Raw genomic sequence first — 10,288 nt, 5'->3', positions numbered from 1 at the left:
AGGAGGCAAGGGCAGGGCCGCTTCTTCAGCGGGTTGCCGTCCACTGCTACAATGGTTTTTCCTGCCGAGATTGGCATGGGGGGGGGGTTAGCCCTTGAGCCAGGGAAGGTGGTACTTCACTGCCCTTTCTTCTGCCTTAAAACAGAGAATGGTGGTGGTGGCGGCGTGCAAGGAGAGACAGGGGTGGCAAGGCTGCACAGCGCTGGGGGCGGGGGGTGGCCAGGCTTCGCAGACCAGTTCCAGACAGGCCACAGAGACGGGTACTGGTCTGCAGACCAGAGGTTGGGGACCTCTGATATAGAAGATGGTACAGTTATTTTCTGTTGCCCAAGAAAGTCAGACTGGAACCTGTCAGAAGTTTTCAACTAAACATTAGGAAGCACTTCCTGACAGAGCAGTTCCTCAGTGGAACAGACTCCCTCTAGAGGTAGTGGGCTCTTCTTCTTTGGTTTTTTTTAAACAATGCTAGATGGCCATCTGACAGCAATGCTGATTCTGTAAATTTGGGCAGATCATGAGGAGGAAGACAGGAAGGGTTGCATTTGTGGTCAGGCAGCAGTTTTTCTCCAGGCCTGTTTGGCTAGGGATCCTGAAGGTTGGCTAGGGATCTTGGATGTGAAGCAGGTGTCACTGTGTGTGTGTAGTTGGGTACTTGTGAACAGGGCTGAATTGTCTAGCACCCTATGCAAGGCTAACTTCTGGTGCACCCTGCCCACACTGATAATGTCACTGAGTCACATGATGGCACCCAATTATTAAGTTCCCCCAGAAGGCCGGTGCCCTCCTAGGCAACTGCCAAGTTTGCCTGGTGGCAGAGCCTGCCCTGATGGTGAATTTCCTGCATTGTGCAGGGGGTTGGACTAAATGACCCTGGAGGTCCCTTCCAACTCTATGGTTCTATGGCATGTGGGCCAGTCCCATAAACTCTGACTAATTTCACATTGGGTGACTTTTGCTGCATAAAGCAGATTGCAAGCTGATTGAAGAACTCACTTCCAAAAGGTGTGGAGATTGGCACAAATCACAGCACTATACCCCCAAAAGAACATCTCCCTACTGCTTAGAAAACAGTAGTCACAATTTTTGCTTAGTTAAGCATGTTCAGTTGAATCAGTGAGACTTAAACTTGACTTGCATTTATATTGCTATCACAGAACAGTAGATATCTCAGCACATCTTTTGTTCTTCTAAACCAGGTGTGTCAAACATGTGGCATGCAGGTTGGATACAGCAACTCACCTCCCCCCTAGCTTATCCAACTGTCCAAGAGGCATGGGCTGGCTGGGTTTCCCTCCTGCTTCTGCAGCTAAGGTTGCAGAAGCAGAAAGAAGACTTCCCCCCACCGCTACAACTGCCCTGTGCATGCGCACTTCTTTGAAGGGGGGGGGGGGAGGAAATTCTTCTGAGAAGTCCTGGCTCTGCTGTTTACTTTAAGACCTGATCATACACACATGTACACATGTTAAAAAAGGAAGGGGGCAGGAAAGAGATGCATCTGGATAAGGGGAATTAAAGGGAAATTACTTTGGCTTATTCTGAAAGGTTTTTTTAGGATTAGATTTCTTACATTTTGGGGGGGGGGGTCCCCTGGAAAAAGAGGTGCTGGAATAGTCAAGAGGGAAATGAATTAGAAACACATGGGTGTCCCTCATGAACTTTTAAACATTTTTTTGCTATTTTTGTTTGCAAATAAATTCTGGAACTCCGTTCTGCTGTTTTCCCCCAGGGAAAAAAGCCCCTGCTTAAATCAAATATTTCTAAGATTAGATTTCTTAAAATCCTATCGGGGGGGGGGGTTATTTTCTTTATAAAAGACCCTGATTAGGAATCACAATATTTGGATTGGATTCCATGGTTTAATGATGAAGCAGATGGCTAAGTATTTAAAAATACGTTTGGGTTCCATATATTCCTGTTCAACATATGGTCTTCCTATCTCCCCTCCCATTTCACTGACTGCCTTTCTTCACATTAACACTCCCCCACACTTGCTTTTTAAACTTTTTGTTATTATCACCTGCATTGAGTGGATTTTGGCTTATCTGAAAGGAATACATTATTTCACTTGGAACGATACCCCTTTCCAGTTCTAATGGATAAATAATCATTATAATTAAAGAAACCTAACAGCATAGCTTGCAATCTTTATTAGTGGAAGGAGCAAGAGTCCAGTCTACCTTAATGACTAACAAAATTTGTAGCAGGTCATCATGAGCTTTCATGAGTCACTGCTCACTCCTTCAGATACAGCTAGAATGTGAGTCCATCTGTCCTTAAATCTTGGAGAGCAAAGTTATTTCGGATGCCAAATAACAATAGCAGTCATTGGTAATGAGAAAAGAAACCTAGATCTCAATTCAGTCCAGGAGGATGCATTGAGCTTCATTGTCAGTTGCAGTTCAGCAGTCTTTCTAATCTTCCTCTGAAATCCCTTTGTAGGAGAACTGCTGCTGTTAGGTCAGCAAATGAATTCCCCACCACCACCACTGGTTTTTGAACGTTGTGGTTTCTTATAGCTGTAGAAAGAGCCCAAAAGCATCTTGAAGACTAACAAAACAGGGTATGAGCTTTCATGAGTCATTGCTTGCTTCTTCAGACTTATGTCCGGAATACAGTTCTGAAACCTCTTTTTGTAAACAAAATTATATTTTAAAAAGTTTAAAAGTTCATCAGGGGCACCCATGTGTTTCTCCTTCATTTCCGTCTTGAGAGTTCCGGCACCGCTTCTTTTAAAAAAACAAAACAAAAAAGCCCTGTTTATGTCCATTTATTCTTTGCATCCTCCTGTACTGAAACTTCCTGGACCAAACTGAGACCTAGGTTTCCTGTCTCATTACCAATAATATCTCCATGCCTTCTGCCCGTCTGTATATCACACCTAATCCAATCAAGTGTACTGCCATTCGGCATCTGAAATCATCTTTATAAGTTTATATCTCTGGTATCTCAAGTTACATTTTATGGCACACGAGATCTGGCCTGACAAAGTGACATTTTTGTCAGATCTGGCCCTTGTAAGAAATGAGTTCAACATCTCTGCTCTAAGCAATCCTGATTAATGTCATAGACCTTCCTCAGACTTTTCAGACTCTTTCAATTCTGGAGAAAGATACAGTACAGTTATGATATTGGAATGTATAGTAAATACAATTTAAATTATGTATTAAAGATGGGAGATCTGTGAGGACTCATAAGAGCTGGGCTAACATTTCCCTATTCTGTCTTTCCATCTTGCTTTTCTTCTTTGCCTATCCCTAGCTGTGCCTGCAGCTCTTCCATTTCATTCTCTCCCATCTATCTCCTTCTGTTCCCCCCTCCCTCATCTTCAGCCTTCAGTCCCCCTGGCAACTCCTCCACTCCTTTTCTGTTCTCCTCTCCATCTTCAGCTATCTTTTTTTGTGCTCACCCAGCTGTATCTTTTCTACCTCCTTTTATCTTTTTAGTCTCCTCTCCCCCACACTATTACTAACTAAAGCATTGGAACCCCTAGCAGTGGTATTTGAAGATTGCCTAGCAACCCAAAAACTGGCTTCCAAGATCTTAGTGGTACACTTTTCTTAAAGAAGCAGACATTGCTTCTGTGATTTTCAGTATTTCCAAACTCCATCCCCCCCTAATTTTTTATTTAATATTTTTCTACATACCTGGGACTTCCCCCACTGTCTTTACTTGGCCCCAAAGTATAGATTTTTCACTCCATCCTCTATGTTCTGGTTCAGATTTAGAGATAACTATAATGAACATTTGAAGCTGCCTTATACTGAATCAGACCCTCGGTCCATCAAAGTCAGTATTGTCTTTTCAGACTGGCAGCGGCTCTCCAGGGTCTCAAGTGGAGGTTTTTCACACCTATTTGCCTGGACCCTTTTTTGGAGATGCCGGGGATTAAACCTGGGACCTTCTGCTTCCCAAGCAGATGCTCTACCACTGAGCCACCGTCCCTCCCCAATAATAATAATAATAATAAAGAAAAAAAAAGGTTCTTTAGGCTTGCCAGCTCACTGTCACCAGCCAGCCACATTCACCTGACTGTCACCACTAATGGTCACAGTGGAAGAAAAGGGGACTATGAATGGCATCTGACCCAGATGATGTTATATTTGGTAATGCTCTTGGAATCTCCCCAAATCTTTATTACTTTTATTATAGATATTTGGGGGTTCTGAGAGTGTCAACCAGAAGTTATGTCATTTTCAGGGTTGGCTTCAGCGCTGCCTCAAAAAATCTCCCAGGGGTTGTAGGTACAGTATCTGTACACTATCCACTCTTTCCAGATGAATGAGATTCCTGCTACTCCAGCCTACTTATAGTAGTAAGCACAGCACATAAAACCACCCACTGACAGAGTGTTTTATTGTCATAGTAAGCACTGGTTATAAAACCACTCACTGACTTAATTCTCTGTTGTAGCTAGGGTTGTTGTAACAGACAGTGAATGGTTAATGTGTTAGCTGTGTCTGAAAACTTTGATGGATAGGATATTCAAATGGAATTCTATAGCTGAGAACCGCAGTTAGCTCAGCTGTAGTGGACTTAAGAGTGAAGGAAATCAACTCTGACTGTTCCCTGGAATGTCAGATGCTGAAGTTGAAACTCAAATACTTTGGCCACCAAATGAGAAGGGAGCACTCACTGGAGAAAACCCTGATGCTGGGAAAGACAGAAGGCAAAAGAAGAAGGGAACGGCAAAAGATGAGATGGCTGGACAGCGTTACTGATGTAACAAACATGAATTTGAGCAGACTTCAGAAGATGGTGGAAGACAGGAGGGCCTGGCGTGACTTGGTCCATGGGGTCACAGAGTCGGACTCAACTGTGCAACTTAACAATGACAAAAAGGGGTGTGATTACTATCAATTGTCAAAGAAGGAAAGCTGGAACTTGTGTGTATGTTCCTACCTTCACAAACACAAGCGAATTTGAAACAAAAACGCTTATGCCTGATTATTTACACAGTGTCTGCCAAGAGATCTCTCTCCACAGTTTTAAAAACCTGTCTGTGGAACCAAACAGTTGCTTTATAGTAACAAACTATCTATTGCTTATAATTAATCAGTTACTTCATTCCTGTTACCTGTTTACCTGCCAAGTTCCAAACCTGATACCTATCTTGCCATTCCCCCACAAAAAGCAGTTTAAAAAAAACTAATTTCAGCTTCCCTTGTGCCATAATTTGACCTATGCAAATCAAATATTTGTCAGATCTTCAGATCTCTAGGCTGGGTCAGAGAACATCTATATACAGTTAGACAACTGGATGGATATATAGTGAAACAAAAGAAGAAGAAAAAGGGGCTGCTCAGCCAAGAACATAAAATGGGAAGCAAGGGAAAGTTCCAAGTGGAGCCTTGAGATCTTCTGGAGTTCTGGAGATCAGTTCCCTAGGAGAAAATGGCTAATGTGGAGGGTGGACTCAATGGCATTAAATTCCACTGAGGTTCCTACCCTCCCCAAACCTTGCTCTCTCCAGACTCCTGCCCCAGATCAGGAATTTCCCAACCCAAATTTGGCAACTCTAGTTTGTACCCTACTGAAATGAAGGAATAATATTGATCCTCTTATGGGTCTGTACAGCTGTATAAATATTTGTATCAACCCAAACAACTTGCATTGGTAAATGCCAAATTTGTTTTCAACTGCTAGTTCTATTCCATTGCATTAAAAAAAATCTAAATAAATTAAATTACTGGAAGGATGGACTTAAGTGGTGAAAATGCACCTTTCCTTACCTTCCTTTGTACTTAATACAGATCTAGAAATCCTGCTACAACAAATGCTGTTCTGCCAAACACTGTTTACAGTAAAATGAAAGTGAATATATTCTTTCCTTTTCATTTTGTATCGATCTGCTAATGGTATCTTGAAGACTTGAAACAATAAGAAGAAGACTTCACGGTTTAAATATAGAAACCCCCACTGTGCAAGCTTAGCATGCTTGTAAGCATCAGGAAAATTCCAACCTTTTAATGCACTGTAACTGTAATCCAATTCCCAGCATCTGTCTTGAAAGCAGTAAATCAAGATTGATGGGCCTATCACAATCAAAGCAGGAGTGTTTTCTGTAAGGCAAGGAAATACAATTCCTTCCTAGACAAAATGTTTTTAATATGTATGTGAATCTCAACTAGACTGGCTAATAGAAGACATTTCAGATGGGTAGCCATGTTGTTGGTCTGAAATAGCAGAACAACGTTTGAGTTCAGTGACACCTTTAAGACCAAAGAAGTTTATACATCAACAAAATAAAAAGACATCTCAATATAAGTAAGGTATTAAAATGTTTCTTATTAAACAATATGCAGGAGAAAAACCTTACATTTACTTTTCTGGTCATCTCCCCAGCACACAATTTGAGCTTTCTGCAAGTAACATGAAGCCTAGGTATAACTTGATTTCACAAAGTTAAGATGAAATTGGGACTAAGCGATTGAGTAAACGCTGGGTTTGACGTTTGAGCCTCCCTTTCTGCACTGAATTTAAATTTTGGGAATAGCTTGAGGCACAAGCCTTTGGGACCAGTATTAGCCTAGATGACCTTGTAATTTATCATCTGCTTCAAGGACATACAGGGACCTTTTGTGTAGTATGTCCACAAATGAATTGTATTTTGTTTTATGTACTTTGTTTTGTAAACTCTTTACCAGAGTGGGAGAAAAGTGGCAACATATTTACATAAATAAATAGGAGTTAATATACTTAAGAAAATGTTAAATTTAATGTTGGCTTTTAAAACCCATCTTACTGCTAAATAAAGTGACATATAAATTGATTTATGCAGTGTGATTAAGGCTGCCAAGCCCCGGGCCAGGTAGGGGTTCGCCCGACGTTGCTGGCACAATGACATCACCTGGAAGTGACATCATCACGCTGGCGGCAATGTGTGCCGGCCGCTCTAGGCATTTCTGGGAAAACTCTATGGTTTTCCCGGATACTCTAGCAATTTGTGAGGGAAAATTCTGTGGTACAATAGGTACCATAGAGTTTTCCCTCCCAAATTGCTAGAGCGTCCAGGAAAACCATAGAGATTTTCCAGAAATGCCTAGAGCAGCTAGTGTACGGCATCGCCGGCACAATGACATCACTTCCGGGTGATGTCATTGTGCCCCAAGCACGTTGTGTGCGAGAAAAAAGTCCTCCATCGGAGGCCACGGGGGACTTGGCAACCCTAAGTGGGATTGTTTGGTACAGTGTTCTCGTGCAGGGTTGCCAGCTATGTGATGGGAAATATAAAGATTTGGGGGGTAGAGTCTGAAGATGGTGGGGTTTGGGGGGAGGGGGGATTTCAGTGGGGTATAATGCCATAGAGTCCACCTTCTAAAGTGGCCTTCCGCCAAGTGAACTGATCTCTGTTGCTTGGAGATTAGTTGTAATCCCAGAAGATCTTCAGCCAGCATCTGGAGGCTGAGAACCCAAAGAAAAACCGGGACAAATAACGAATACAATCATAATTTCACTTGTAATTATTAGTGTATAAGCCTTCAAAGTATTTGATTGTCATAATCCATTTCAATAATTAGAATTGTAAGGTAAGTACATATAATTTATTTACAAAAACGCATCTAAACACAATTACATCTGAACAAATAATTTAAAGTGCTTAGTGCTACAAAGTGCTTGTAAATCAAAGTGCCTGTGCAGATTATTCTTCCAAAAGGAATATATCTGAAGATTCTCCGACGGTTTTTCTTTGGGTTCTCACCCTATTCCGTAATTCACTCCATTGTATTTTTAGTATCTGGAGGCTGGCAACCCTATTTCTCATGAGCTGTACCATATCTTACAGACTGTTTGGTGAAGGATCACATTTGAAGACTCTCTGTGTGCAAATGCACACAGTCAGTCCTAATGTACCTTTTGAAAATGTAGAATTAGGTGCAAGATGTTGCTACCGAAATTTAAATGGTAAACTCACTCATGGGCAGAAAGGATGGTACTATCTCTTCTTTTACAGTAAAACTATTTATATACATTTTGATACAGCTGAGTCTTGCCAATTTACATTTGCCCAGAGGAAAATACTCACAATTTGTTCAATATCTCACACCAGATATTTTCTTCCTTCCCATATCTGGCAAGTGAATTCTTGTGTTTTCATCCAAAACAAAAGTTTTCTGTGTAGCAATTAAAAAAAAAACTGAAGCAAAAAGACCATTAAGAATAATGAACAAATGGAAAGTTAGTGGCAAGTTTCCAAAACTGTCCTTGCAGAAGGGAAGGAGAGAACTTGGGGAGGGGGGATTTCCATCTACTCCTTCTTCTTGTTGCAGTCTCCTTGCAATATCTTGTACCATTCCCAAGGGTCTTCCAAGCTCCATGGGTAGCATTTGGAATTGCATAGGGCCTATATGAAAGGGTTGATGGGAAAACCCACTTGCTCAAGCAGAACTCTGCTTGCAGTACATTGGCTCCAAGCCATAACAAGCATTTCCTAAAGATGGGCATAACATAGGCTGAATAAAAGGAAATTTGTAGATTTTCATTCTAATAAAACAGCAGTAAGCATGGGTTTCTTTAGCACACGGATATCTGGGTATTTCTAGAATACCAGTCAACACAAAGCAGAAGGTATTTCTCTTTGCATTTGCAGTCCATTATCCAATATTTTTTGCCAAACTTGGTAATGGATATACTGTAAAAGTACTCTTCACATTCCAAATGTTCAGTAGGCAGCATGACAATATGCTTTAAATGGTGTGGAGGGGTGGCATGGTGTGGTCTCTTTCCTCCATCTGAATCTTGGGCAGGGGAAACAGCCAGCACAGGGCCTCATCCTCGCTCTACCTTTCCTGCAGGGGAGGCAACCCAGGAACGAAACCGAGCCGCTGTTTCCTCCACCCGCGTCTCGGGGGGGTGAGGAGCCGATGCTGGGGCCTTGTCCTCTCTCTCGGGCTGCCTTTCTTGCAGGGGAGGCAGCCTGGGAATGTGGCCGAGCCACCTCTTTCCTCCAAGTTTCAGGCGGGGGAAATAGCCGGCGCAGGGCCTTGTCCTCGCTCTCAGGCTATCTTCCATGCAGGGAAGGCAGCCCAGAAGTGAGGCTGAGCTGCCTGTTTCCTCTACCCAAGTCTCAGATGGGGGAAAGAGCCGGTGCAAGGCCTCGTTCTTGCTCTCAGGCTATCTTCCCTGCAAGAGAGGCAGCCCGGAAGCAAGGTCAAGCTGCCTCTTTCCTCTGCCTGAGTCTCAGCTGTGCCGACTGGCGTGTGGGGAGGGGGCACCTAGCGGTGCCCTGTAGGCTGTGTGGCACCCTAGGCAGCTGCCTAAATGGCCTACTCCCAAGCGCCAGGCCTGCTCATTGGGGCCAGTCCTGACCAGGGTTTTGAGCTCTAGGATGGTGGGAAATTCCTGGAGGTTTTTTGGTGGATTCTACGGAAGCCAGAGTTTGGGGAGGGGAGAGTCCTCAGCTGAATATAATGTCATAGAGTTCACATTCCAAAGCAGTTGTTTTCTCCAGGGGGAGAGAGATCTGTTGTCTGGAGTTCAGTTGTGATCCCAGGAGATCTTTAGGCTCCATCTGGAGGTTGGCTACCCTAGGCCTGGCAACGCCCTCTGGGTGGCTTGATGCCACCTGACTCGCATGACTTAACTAGGCCTGGCTGCTTGTTCCTGTTCAGCAGCAGCCCCCCTAGGACAGCCAGTGTGGTGTAGCAGTTAGTGCTTCAGAACAGGGTCTGTCAGACCCAGGTTCTTGGTGTGGAAACTGACTAGGTGATTTTGGACCAGTCACAGACTTTCAGCCTAACCTACCTCACAGGGTTGTTGTACAGATCAAAAGGGGAAGAGGAGAATGATGTAAGCCACTTTGGTCCCGACTGCAGAGAAAGACTGTCCTTTTCTTAGGTAGAGGCTGCAGAAAGGGGGGAGGAGATGGAAAGCTGAAGTCAGAGGTGCAGATAAAGGTAGGCTGATGGTTGGCTGGGAAGGAGATAGGGTTGTCAACTCCAAGTTGGGAAATTCCTGGAGATTTGAGGGGCAGAGCCTGGAGAGGATGGGGTTTGAGGAGGGGTGGGGCCTCAGACAGGTACAATGCCATAGATTCCACCCCCTAAACCAGCCACTTCTTTTTGGGGGAGCATTGTTACCAATATCCAGGTGAGGGCTGGAGATCACTCAGAATTACAACTGCTCTTCAAATGGCAGTGGTCAGCTCCCCGGAGAAAATGGCTGCTTTGCAGAGTGGACTCTGTGTACCCTTCTGAGGTTGTTTCCCTCTTGCTTTGGTCCCCGCTGTGGAGAAAGATTGCCCTTAGAGGCTGCAGGGAGAGGGGAGGAGATGGAAAGCAGTCAGATCATT

Source organism: Heteronotia binoei, chromosome 8 (genome assembly GCF_032191835.1).
Source record: "Heteronotia binoei isolate CCM8104 ecotype False Entrance Well chromosome 8, APGP_CSIRO_Hbin_v1, whole genome shotgun sequence".
In the NCBI taxonomy this organism is placed as follows: Eukaryota; Metazoa; Chordata; class Lepidosauria; order Squamata; family Gekkonidae; genus Heteronotia; species Heteronotia binoei.
Note: the sequence above shows the minus strand (reverse complement) of the source record.